Source organism: Rhinolophus sinicus, chromosome 16 (assembly GCF_057876585.1).
Source record: "Rhinolophus sinicus isolate RSI-liver-muscle chromosome 16, RSI-T2T, whole genome shotgun sequence".
NCBI classification, from domain to species: domain Eukaryota; kingdom Metazoa; phylum Chordata; class Mammalia; order Chiroptera; family Rhinolophidae; genus Rhinolophus; species Rhinolophus sinicus.
Window position 1 is genome coordinate 7856069 of NC_142516.1, and position 12476 is coordinate 7868544.

General features: G+C 45.0%; 1 long non-coding RNA gene across 1 annotated transcript; it reads right to left on the reverse strand.

Moving 5' to 3' along the window:
• Window positions 1-4648: 4648 nt before the first annotated feature.
• Window positions 4649-12239, reverse strand: LOC141571373 (uncharacterized). Its single transcript, XR_012496123.2, has 3 exons — window positions 12145-12239; window positions 10384-10477; window positions 4649-7721 (listed from the first exon to the last, which is right to left on the reverse strand). It is a non-coding gene; the product is annotated as an uncharacterized LOC141571373 (long non-coding RNA).
• Between the last annotated feature and the right edge of the window lie 237 nt (window positions 12240-12476).

The window sequence follows — 12476 nt, forward strand, 5'->3', positions numbered from 1 at the left end:
TTAGCCTCAGTTTCCTCAGCAGTAAAATGGGGATAATACTGGCCTCAGAGGAATGTCTAGGGACTCAATGAACGTGCCCCCAAAGCCCTCAGCACAGTGCCCAGCACCTGAAATGCAGGATGGGGAGGAGGAGAAGGGGGCGGGGACAGAGAAGCCACCGGCTTCCCAATAGTTCTTCAATTCCTGGTTCCAGCTCCTCCTGAGGATTGCACACCATTTGTATTGTTGCATATAGTGAAATTTGGGGTCTCATTTCATTGTTTTCCCCTATGGAGACCCAGTTGTCTCACAATCACTTTTGGAAAACTCTCTCGCTCCCCCACCGCTCTGCATTTCTCACGTGCCCATGTGTGAGGCCCTGCTTCCGGGCTCTCCTTCTCCACCGCTGCGCTGACACCACGCATCTTAATCACTGCTACTTTGTAGTAAGTCCTGACACCTGCTGTCTGCAGTTTTCATCTGTAAAATGGGCTGCAGCACGATAAAAGCCCCCACAATAAGGCCATGTAGGCCCTCGCTCGGTACATGGTGAACACTTGAGTGACAGGCCGCCACAGTTACCACGCATATTCTGGTTTTCATCCTGGGTTGGGTCTCCAGAGATTCAAGTCGGAGTCTTATTTATCTCTTGACCCCGGAGAATGACACAATGAACAAGTCACAAATCTAAATTGTGTTTCCCCCTAAGCACTAGGCCTGTTTTTCCTTGATCCCCCTTTTTTCTCCCCCTGCCCAGAGCTCAAATTTGGCCTCCAGCTTGCCTCCGGGAGAGCTGCAGTTCAACACAGAGTCAACAGATGGCGCTAGAAGCTAAGGGAAGGCTCCCCCTCCCTCCGGCCCTCCCTCTAGTCCCAACTTGGAGTTCCTTCTCTTTCCCAATTTCCAGAGCCAGCTCCGTTTCCCAGGCTGCCACTACAGCAGGGGTGAGGGGCCTGAGGCCCAGCCCTCTGCGGGCTCCTGGGAACACAGACCCACTTTGGAGAAGTAGAAAGAAAGTCTGAGACCCTGCTGGGAGCCCCGGGTGGCCCTCTACCCTGAGCAAGTCCCCGACCTCCACACCCTGCTCTCCCAGGAAATCACTTTGTAAATAGGGCAGCGTGGGTCCCCAGTGAGAGGGTTTTTCCTCGGAAGAGCCACTTCATCTGTGAACAAGGAAGCTATGAAACCTCTTAGAGCAGCCCCGTGACCTCCCTGTCCATCCTGTGTAAAATATGAAATAAGAGTTTTAATTACCAAGCTTGGAAGCCAGCCGACATGTTTAATATTTAATGTCTCCAATGCTTGCGCCCCAGGCGTGCCGGCACTGACAGAATCGGGGTTTCCCTTGGGTTGGCTCTGAATGTACTTGGAGAAAGGCCAGGCTGCTGCCTTTCCCCGCACCTGCGAGCCTCCTATAGCCCAGCCTGGGCCCAGGCCTGCCCTGGGCCTCCCACTCCCTGAGGGACTCCTGCCAAGATGGCCGAGCGGGCCTGTTGCCCACCCTGGGGAGGACCCTAGGACCTGGAGCCCCATGAAGGTCATCTAGTGCTGACCTTAGCCCAAGGCCCTGGCAGAGGATGGGCGTCAATAAAGTCCAGCAGCCTGGGAAGACGGAAACAAACAGAGGCAGACAGACCTGACTTTGAATTCTGCTTTCCTGCTGTGGCTCAGCCTCTCTGGGAATCACTTTTATAATTTGTAAAGTGGAGAATATATTTCCTATGTTATAGACTATGACTATTACTAGACGGCCATTTTTGAGGCTTCGCATGTGCCTGGACCTCTGCTAAGCCCTTCCCATGTCCCATGTCTTTGTCATCTACAATGGTCCTGTGAGGTGACTAAGTTGGGACATGAACCCAGGACATTCTGACTCCAGAGCCTGTGACTCTGAAAGCCTATATGCAAAAGCACTTTAGAGATTTGGAGAAATGTGAGCTTGAAAGGGACACGGCCATCCACTCCCAGACCCTAATTTGTCCTACACCATAGTGGCCCCTCATGCTCCAGAGACAACCGAGAAAATTGCTAACAGTGTCTCAAGACAGCAGCCCAAACAAAATCACCCACATGGCTGTTGTTTGCCCCACATTTCTATTTCCTAGAGCGAGGTGGTAGGCATGCCAGCTGCAGCCAGTGGGTTGACTTGGCACTCTCCGTGTGGACGGAGTTTCTAGGCCCATCTTAGTTGGCCATGCACCTTGGTATGCATTTAGTCTCATGCACCATCCCTTGTCCCGCTGGCTGTGACCAAGTTAGTGCTTTGTGCATGGATGAGAGCAAGTGATAGGGTGGGGATATCCCGCAGTTGGGTCCACTTGTCTTAAAAGGTAACAGAGGCCTCATCACTTCCTTCTGCAGCACATCCAGGCGAGAAAGTCAGGAGAGAAAAGGAGTGGGAGGTGGCAATGAGCTCCACTTTACAACCATCAGATGGGCATGTGCTGGGGAAGACACGGGGACCCAGGAACCCTTGTCCTAGCAGGTGTGTGACCTGGTGGCCATTGTGGAGAGCATATACCCCACACTCCAGCAATTCCACTTCTGGGCACACTCTCCAGAGCATCTCTCACACAGGTAGACAAAGAGACTTGCCCAAGGGTATTCCTCGAAGCATGTCCTTGTAACAGCCAAGGGATGGAAACAACCCGAGTGCCTACTCATAAAGGAACAGATGAATCACAGAGGAATCTGCAAATGATGCACACCAGGCACCGGTTCAATAGAATGAATGAGAAGGACGTGTATTAACGCAGGCAGATCACAAGAACGTAATGCCAAACAAGACGTCTGGCAAATACGACGTAAATATTCTGCAATATGTATTTTCCTGGCTACACACTCACTCACACGTTGACAACATTAGAAGGTTTGCCTGTGGGGACAGGGAAGAGGGAAGGGAAGAGATTCAAGAAGGGGGATGAAAGAGACAAAAACGAAGCAAATGAAAAGACAAGAAGACCTTTGTCTTTTGGGTCTGTGAGCTGAACTGACGATGGTGAGCAATTGATTGCTGCACCTCTGAGGTCCAAAGCAAAAAAAGCAAAGAAAGAAAGGAAAGGGGGCCAAGTTTTCCATAAGACCCGGAAACTATTGGTTGTCTGGTGATTTTTCCAACCTTATAACAGAACTGGTGACTGGGCTCTTGCTGGGTGCCCGGCACATTCTAGGTGTATTATGTGATTATATCACTCTGTCCTCAAGGTTGTAAACCCTACCACCACCACCCCCATCCTGCCTCCCAGCCTGAAAGACTAATCAAGGCACGCTGTTAGGGGTCGGAAGATACATTTCTGTACGCCAGCCTGGAGGTGGCGCTGTTGCAGTTGATCCAGGACAGGTGAGTGGCTTGAGCTTGTGAGATGGGGGTAGGAGAACATTCAGATGATGATGGAGGGCCCTACTGAGTTTGGGTGAGGCCCTGCTCACCGGCTTGGGGGGCAATACAGAGCAGGGAAGGAGGCAGGGGCATTGACTCCCTGCGGGGAGAGCGTCATTTTGGACTAGAAACCTGCCTTCCAACCTTCCACCGTCTTCCATCTGAAGGAGCGAGACTGCCCACCCTCCAGGAGACTGTTTTGTAAATACCCCGGCTCTGTGAAGAGGGTTCAGGGTCAGGATTCCAGGGCTGTGCAAATAAACCTCGGTCAGCTTAGGCTGAGTGTTTTTCCAGCTGTTTACCTTCCCTGAAAAGAGCTGGCCCCACCACAGGAAGGAACAACCACCCAGCCCAGTGACACATGTGCCGTGCAGGTATGGAAAGGGTGCGGAGGCCAGGGCACCCTGCAGCAGTCTGAGTCAAGGACTTGACTTCAGGTAGCTTGTTTGGATGTGATCCCAGGAAGCAGGAGTGAGGGGGAGGGAGGATGAGGGAAGGCAATGTCAGGAGACAGTACCGAGACTGCAGCTGTCTGCACCAGGGGCTGACTCCTCCAGGGCCTCTGTGAAGTGTACAGAGCGCCCCCCACCTAGAATTTTCTCTCCAAGGATGGGGCGGAGCACTAATCCATAGGCTCCTGTCTCCTTTGGAGGGATGACACTAACTCTTCACGTTTCCAGGCGGCTCTTAAGCACAGGCTGAGCACAGAGCGGTGGCGATGAAGAAGGGAAACGACACGGAGGGAGCTTGAGGTGGGACGCTGTCAGCGCTAGGGGAGGCTGAGCGTGTACGGAACTGTCCACCACCGCTGCGGCTGAAATCAGAAGACAGCTGAGAGGATGGGCTGCAGGGTCCTGAGGTTCCCTGAGACGTGCCCCCTGCACTGAATGTCCTGCTCCCCTTCTGGGTCAAGAACTGCTAGGGCAGCCCAGCCCTTCTGGAACCCAAGTCTCTCTTCTGAGCTTCAGACCTGCAAACATCATTTACCTTTGACATCTGACCTTCTGGATGCCTCACATGTCCCTCAAACTCAAAGAAGTCAAAACTGAATCATCACCTTTGTGGCAAACCAGCTTCTCCTCCTAATTATCGACCCAGCATCACCCAGGGGCCCAAGTGGATAACCTAAGACTCACCCTTGACTTCTCTGTTGTTCTCACTCTCTGTGTCACATTAGTCACCAAACCTTGTAGATTCCATCCACCTGCCTTCTCTCTCCCTCCACCCTCTCCCTCCCTCCCTCCTTCCCTCTCTTTCTCCCTCTCTCCTCTCCTTCCTTCCTTGCTATCAAACCAGCACAGATTAAAAAGAACAAGACTGAATGTATTGGTGAGCACCCACTCTCATATTTTGGTGACAAAAAAGCATGTCGACAACTTTTTGGAAGGCAATGTGACAGAAGACATCAATAGTCATAAATGGTCTTACCCTTTAGTTATTCTTCTAAGAATCTGTCCTGAAACCATAATCCTATACACACAAAAACCTTTGCACAGAGATATTTTATGGAACGATATTCATGACAGCATTGTTTATACCAGCAAGACCCAAAAACAATGACAAAAAATCCAAATACAATCTAGATGTTAATGCTGTAATCATGGTTCATTTCACCTTCGTGCCTCTTCTTCTGGCTGGGCACCCTTCCGTCTTGCTGTTTCCTAGGTGTCCGCCCTGTGCCATCTTTTCTTCTCATGCTTCACGTTCTCTGAAGAGGTCATGAACTTCTCACCTGTGTATCCAATAGCCAACTAGACATTGCACTTGAATAACCCAAAGCCACTTCCACTTCAAGAGTCCACAACTGAACTTCATGTCGTCAGCGTCCTGTGACCAAGTGTCCAAACTCAGGAAATGACACCCCTAGTCCCCCAGGTGTCCAGGCTAGAAATATGGATACATCCCCCCTTCTTTCCCCTTTCCACAATTAAATCATCACCAAGTTTATTGATTCTATTTTCTAAATGATTCTCAAGAACATCCATTTGTCTCCATCCCACTGCCACTAGCCAAGTCCAAACTACCCTCATTTCCTACCAAGACTACAACAGCCTCTTATAGGCTCTCCCCCATTTCCATCTTGTTCCTCTAATCCTTTTCCTTCTCTGAGCTGGAGTGGACTTTCAAAAGCACAAATCTGATTATGTCTTGAATACATGGGTGCTGGGCCTCGCTTCTGAAGCCACCAACATGGCGCCCTGCGGGTACTGGTGGGGTCTTCAAGAGAAGGAGGAGGGTGTTTCCACATCGGGGTGAGTCGTCACTCCTAGCTTGGCCTGAAACTCAGCAGTTCAGCTTCCAATGAGATGAGCTGGCTCTCTTGGGAGGTGCCACCACGTGGCAATATCTGTAAGCGTTCTCTCATCAATTCACAGGCATTTGTTGAGCATGTACTATGTGCTGAGTCATGCATGCTCAATGGGGGTGATATCACCCCCAAGGGGTGAAAATTCATTCCTGGAGGGTGAAAAACTATTTAGCTACTGCGATGTTTTGTGGCCCTCCGAAGCTCAACCCTACTCAACAACATCTTCGTCTTCAGTATTTAATTTCTCTCACCAGGGAGAATTTAAATTAAATTAAAAATTTCTCCTCAGAGAAGCAGTAATGAAAAAAAGGTTGAGGAACACCATGGTGATACAGTAGTTACTGAGTCAGACATGGTTCCTCATGTGCAGAGCTTTACATTCTGGCAGGGAAGACACACATTAAATTATTATATGACAGCGAAGTGAAAGAAACCAGACACAAAAGGCTGCATACTATAGATTCCATTTCTATGACATTCTGTGAAAGGCAAAACTATCGTTGCAGAAATCAGATCAGTGGTTCCAGGGGCGTGGGTCCGGGAGGGGATTGACTCCAGGGGGCACGAGACAACTTTCCGGGGTGGCAGAAATATTCTATATCCGGACTGAAGTGGTGTTTCCACAACTGTGTGTGTTTATCAGAACATGGACCTGTACACTGGTGAATTTTACTACATACAAATTATACCTCAATAAAGCTGCCTTAACATTATTATACAATAAACAATGTGTTTTGCTTTGTGGTAAATTCGTAACGGTGAAAGCAAGAAGTAGGCAGCTGACCTGGTCCGGTCAGGGATTCCTGGTGAAGCTCTGCTGAAGTGAGCTCTGAACGGGAGGGAGTACACATTAACTGGAAGAAGACAGCGTGGTAAGAGCGGCTCCTGCTGCACAACTCTAGGGGGCGTCAGTACCATAGAAATCAGTGTGTTCCTGGGTTGTGCAATACAGTGGCTCTGGCAGAGCAGCCCAGAAACAGGGAACAATACGTGCATAGATGCTGAGGCAGGACGGCATGTGTGTGCTCCAGAGGGTGGAGGGAGGCCAGTGGCCCAGGAGTCCAGAGCACAAGGAAAGGAGCAGCTGGTGATGGGGCGGGTGAGGTAGGCAGCAGCCAGACCATACAGAGCCTGGTTGGTCTTGTGTAGGTTTTGGAAAGGGAGTGGCTTGATTAACCTTACATTTGCTAAAGGGCACTACTGCAGGGTGGCAAATATTGGCAGGTGGCCAAGTACCTACCAATTGAAGTGGTCCAGGTGAAAGATGATGATTCCTTTAACTAGGGTGATGGCAACAGAGGTAGACAAACATGACCAGATTCTAGAAATATTTAGGAGATAAAATCACCTGTACTTTACGGTCAGTTGGACATGTGGGAGGGGTTCAGGGGACCTCTGGCTTCAGACCTGCCCTACTGGGATTATGACGGTATCTTGCCAAACCAGACGACTCTTGCAGAAGGGCCAGGTTAGTGGGGGAAGATCCTGGGTCCAGTTTTCTCAAGCGGAGTTGGAAGTGTCTATGAAGGTCACGAGTGATGGCATGATGGAGACACCTTTTGGGGTATCCAAGCACCTACATGTTTCTTCTCAGAAAACTGCTCCCCTCTCCATCCAAGAGTGAGTTCCTGAACCCCAGGCATATCTAGTGGGATCCAGGACCATTTTGTGCAATTACTCTACTTGATGAACTATAGAATCAATTTCTCAAGATAAAAAATTCCTGTGGAGACTTTATTGGAATCACATCAAATTTATAGATTCTTTGAGGGAAGACTGACAATTTTGCAATACAATCCAAAAAACAGGATCCATTTCTCCATTGATTTAAGTAGTTTTTAAAATGTTCTTTAGCACACACCTTTGCACATATTTTGCTAAGTGTATTCCCCCCTCAATGCTGTCTCACTTGTTATTGCTGGTGTGGTGTGGAGAACAGATATTGATCTTGGTATATTTATAACCTTGTGTCATCTTCTTTATTCGATACTCTGATAAGTTCTTGTAGTTTTTCAGTTTATCTTCTCGGCTTCTCAGGGTAGCCAAACACATCATCTGCAAATAATGGCAATTTTGTCTCTACCTTGTTGATGTAGGTACCCTTCCTTTCTTTTTGTTATCTTAATGTCTTGGCTAGCACCTTCAGAATGAAGGCAAGTAACCACTGTGGCAGGAGACACCCCCGAAAGTGTTGCTACCTTGAATGTGATGTCTCCCAAACTGACATTTGAAGAACACTGGTCTTCAGGATGCTAATAGTTTTATTGAGGGGAAAAAAAAGTTCTGGGTCCAAAGAACTTTAAAACATGCTGGGTTAAACAAAGACAAACTTGTTTCTTTATTTCAGCAATAATCAGAAAATTTGATGCTATTATGCCTTGTGGATGTCCAAGACTAATAAACATATCCTCAACTGATTTGACCATCTACCATTTTCTTTCATGCCTTACTGTTTAACTTCTCCTGGAACAGTGTTCTAACAGGGTCATGTTGGAATTGCTGCTCTAAGGTGTCACCAGTAAGTATGATGTTTGCTGTGATTTCTAGAAAAAAGATGTCGGGTGAGTGAACAAATAGCTTTTATCATGGTAAGACTATTTTCTTCCACTTCTGGTTTACTAAGAGTTTTCTTAAAAAATAGAAATGGAAGTTCAATTTGATAAAATGATTTTCAGATATCTATGATTTTCAGATAATTTTCTGCTTTTCAATTTTAAATTTGTCAAACTCCATCACAATGCATTAAATGTGGTTGAAGATATTCCAATGGATAAACTGCAGGATTGCATGACTGTGGAACAAACAGGGTGAAACTGAGCAGCCAGTAGGCCAGGGGTTCCCTGGGTCTGGCTGTGGCAGCTAATATGCCCCATCTTTAGCTGCAGTTTGCTGCCTCCTGGTGGTTGTTTGCTGCTATGACTTAAATATCCTTGGGGACTATTCTGAGTTCTGTGGCTGGCTAAGACTTCTAGGATAAGAGCAGCAATTCTAGGAATTCCTGGGTTGTTTGATACTAATTATGTCAAACCAATGTAGGGAGATTGGGCTGGAAGAATACTGAGAACACAGGGACACACCCTCTGTCCCCCTGCTCCTTGAGTTTCCTGCCCTGCCCCGCCTTACTCTCCATTCCTCCCACCCAGAAATTAAGATATTTAGTTAAACTTGTTTGAGAACTTGAGCTTAGTAGAGAGCTCAAGCCAATTGCCAATTGCATCATCAAGGGGTTTTTAATTATTTTTGAAATTATTACTAATATCTAGCCATTTTTGAGTGCTTACTATGTACCAAACATTTGGCTAAGTTCTTCAAATGAGTTATGTTCATTTAATCCTCCCATCCCTATGAATTAGATATTAATATTTACATTTTGCAATTTGGAAAACAACCACAGAGAGGTCACGTCACTTACCCAGGTCACTGAGCCAGTTCCTGGGAAGTGGTGAAGCCTGTTCAAAACCTGGTGGTTTACCTTCAAGCCCCCACTCTTGAGTTAAACTAACCTTGCTTTCCAAGAATAAACCTGGTAATGACACATTATTCTTTTTACCTGATTTTTTTTTAATATATTATTTTTCATTTAGTTGAGATTTTTCAATACAGTTTTCATTTTTGTGCTTTATTTGCTTTTGGTATCAGCATTATACAAGACTTATAAAATGAAGTGGAAATTTTCCATACACTTGAGTGCATTTCAGTGCTTTGAAAATTTTGGAAAGACTGTAGACAACAGGTATTCCTAAAATGTTTGCTAATTCATCTGTAAAACCATCTGGTCCTAGGGCATTGGACAATGGCCTTAAACTTATTTGCTGTATTATTAGTCTTTTCTGATGTCTCCCTATTGAGTATATTTGAATCATATATATTTTCCTGAAATAATAATCATATTTACCTAGAAAAGTTCAGCTTTATTAGCATAAAGTGATACACAGTATTAGCTTATAATCTTAAAAATCTTCTCTGTATTTCTCTTTTTAAAAATCCCACCTTAGTCATGATGTATTTCTGTGTTTTATTTCTTTTGTTTTCTTCATCAGACTTGCCAGAAATTTAATAGTAATAGTAGCAGTAGAGAAATACAGTAGCAAACATTTACATAGTGTTTACTTTTTGCTGAGTACTATACCAAGCTCTATTGACTCATTTAATCATTGTAACAACCGATGAATTAGGAACCATAGTTGTCTCATTTTATAGATGGAGAAACTGAATTATAAAATTAGTAAGTGATTTGCCTAAGGATACACAGCTAACAAGTAGTGGAGCTGAGATTTAAACTTAGGCAGTTGCTGCTTTTATATTTACTAATTCTTTCCTCTTTAATTTTTTTCTTTTAACTCTTTGAGTTGAATGTTTGGTTCATTTATTTGTAATCTTCCTGTTTTGTTAATAAAAGCATTTGAGGTCATAAAGTGAGTATGGCTTTGGAAATAACCCATGGGCTCTAATATTATTTATCTTTTCAAAGAACCAGCTTTTGATTGTATTGATTATTGTGTTTCTGTTCTCAGAAAAGGTAGAAAGAGAGAACAGAGAAGAAGAAACACCCCACACTCTCTGACTCACAGAGGCCTCTTTTTCCAATTCTCTGTCCAGGAAAATGGGGATCTCTTGGAGTTTTTGCTGCCTGTACCTGCTGCACAGTTCAGTACTGGGGCCACCCTTGGGTGAAAGCTGGATGATTAAAGAGGAACAAAAAACCCTGAAAACTTACCCTGAAAGAGTCTTCCTTCCAGCTTTGGCCCCCTTTGCCAATCCACTTGCTATTTTCAGTCATCAGGCAGTTGCCCTTTGTATTGTGTCCAGACCTTTTTGTTGTAATCAGTGAGAGAGAGAGAGAGAGAGAGAGAGAGAGAGAGAGAGAGAGAGAGAGAGAGAGATCAGCTGCAGTGGCTTACTTTATCGTGGCCAGCACCAGAAGTCCAGTGTAGATTTTGCAAAATTGAGTTGTTATGTCACACGTTTAAACTATTCATTGACACTTCCAAATTATTCTTTAAAATGGCCATATCAATATTCATTCTACCAGCATTATACAAAAGCCTTCCCTCTTACCAACAACTGATATCCAATTTTTAATTGTTTTCCTAACCCATTGGGTGAAAAAAAAAAAAAGTATCTTGTTGATTTGATTTCAAGTTTCATGTTTGCTAGTGAGGTTTGAACATCTTTTTATATATTTTGGGCCATTTATATATCCTCATTTGTCAATTATCCCTTCCTATCCTTTGCCCATTTTTCTATTTGATCATTTGTCCTTTTATTATTGATTTGTAGAAATTGTAGTTTCTACTGTTTGAATTTTATTGAGGTTTACGTTGGGATTCATTATTTAATCAATTTTTCTTTATGGTCTGTGAACATTTGGAAAAAAAGGTATACCTTGTTCAAATTCTGTCTATATTAAAACAATCTGGTCAATTTTGTTCAATTTTCTATATAATTTTTTAGCTATTTGATCTGTTAAATTTTGACACAGATGTTTTAAAATCTCCTAATTTGGTGGTGGTTTTGTAGAAGTCTCCTCATATTTCAGTTTTTGTTTTATACTATGTTATTTTCAGTGTATTTGTCCATATGTGTGATTCAGATTCACAATTAATCAATTACTCGGTGATTAAGAGCAGCCATTATGGGGCTGGCCCAGTGGCTCAGGCGGTTGGAGCTCCATGCTCCTAACTCTGAAGGTTGCAGGTTCGATTCCCACATGGGCCAGTGGGCTCTCAATCACAAGGTTGCCGGTTCAACTCCTCCAGTCCACCAAGAGATGGTGGGCTCCGCCCCTGTAACTAAGATTGAACATGGCACCTTGAGCTGAGCTGCCACTGAGCTGCCGAATGGCCCAGTTGGTTGGAGCACATCCTCTCAACCACAAGTTTGCTGGTTAGACTCCTCGAGTCCCCCAAGGGATGGTGGGCTGTGCCCCCTGCAACTAGCAACGGCAACTGGACCTGGAGCTGAGCTGCTCCCTCCACAACTAAGACTGAAAGGACAATTTGACTTGGAAAAAAGTCCTGGAAGTACACACTGTTCCTCAATAAAGTCCTGTTCATTTTCTCCAATAAAATCTTTAAAAAAAAAAAAAGAAGAAAAAAAAGAGCAGGCATATGGTATTAGGTTACCCGGCTCCACATCTTGGTTCTTTCCCTTACAAAACACGTAGGTGTGGATGATTTACTTAAGCCTCAAGTTCCTCAAGTTCCTCATATGTGAAATGGGCTGAGGAATAGCATTTATCTCCTAGAATTGTTGTGCAATGAAACAGAATTATCTATGTGAGTGTTCACTAAATGGGTATTATTACATTTTCTCAATGATTGTACATTTTATCAGTTAAAAAATATCCCGCAGTTCCACTTAATGCTTCTGCCCTTGATTTACGCCCTTAAAATCCGGGCATTACCAGACTCTCTTTATTCTACTTGGAGTTTCCTGACATACACTTGTCTATTTTAAATATTTCATAATTATTTACCTTTAGCTGTAGCTCTTGTAAAGCACAACTGAAGTAGACAGTTTCCCAAGAGATGGCCACCGTAAATTCTTTCCTTCTCATTAAGCACATGTAGCTCCACCCACAGGAGGTGGGGTCTATTCCCCTCTGGCTGAATCAGGGCGACCTGGTATCTTGCCTTGACCAATAGAAAGCAGAGGAAGTGACGTTGCGTCAGCTCCAGCCCAGTCTTTAAGAGGCCAGGTAACTTTTGCTCGTGTTTGGGGAAGCCAGCCATCGTACTTTAAAGCCGTTGAGGCTGTAATGTTAAATGATAAAGCACACTTGGGGCCAGAGAGGCCACAGTAGCAAAG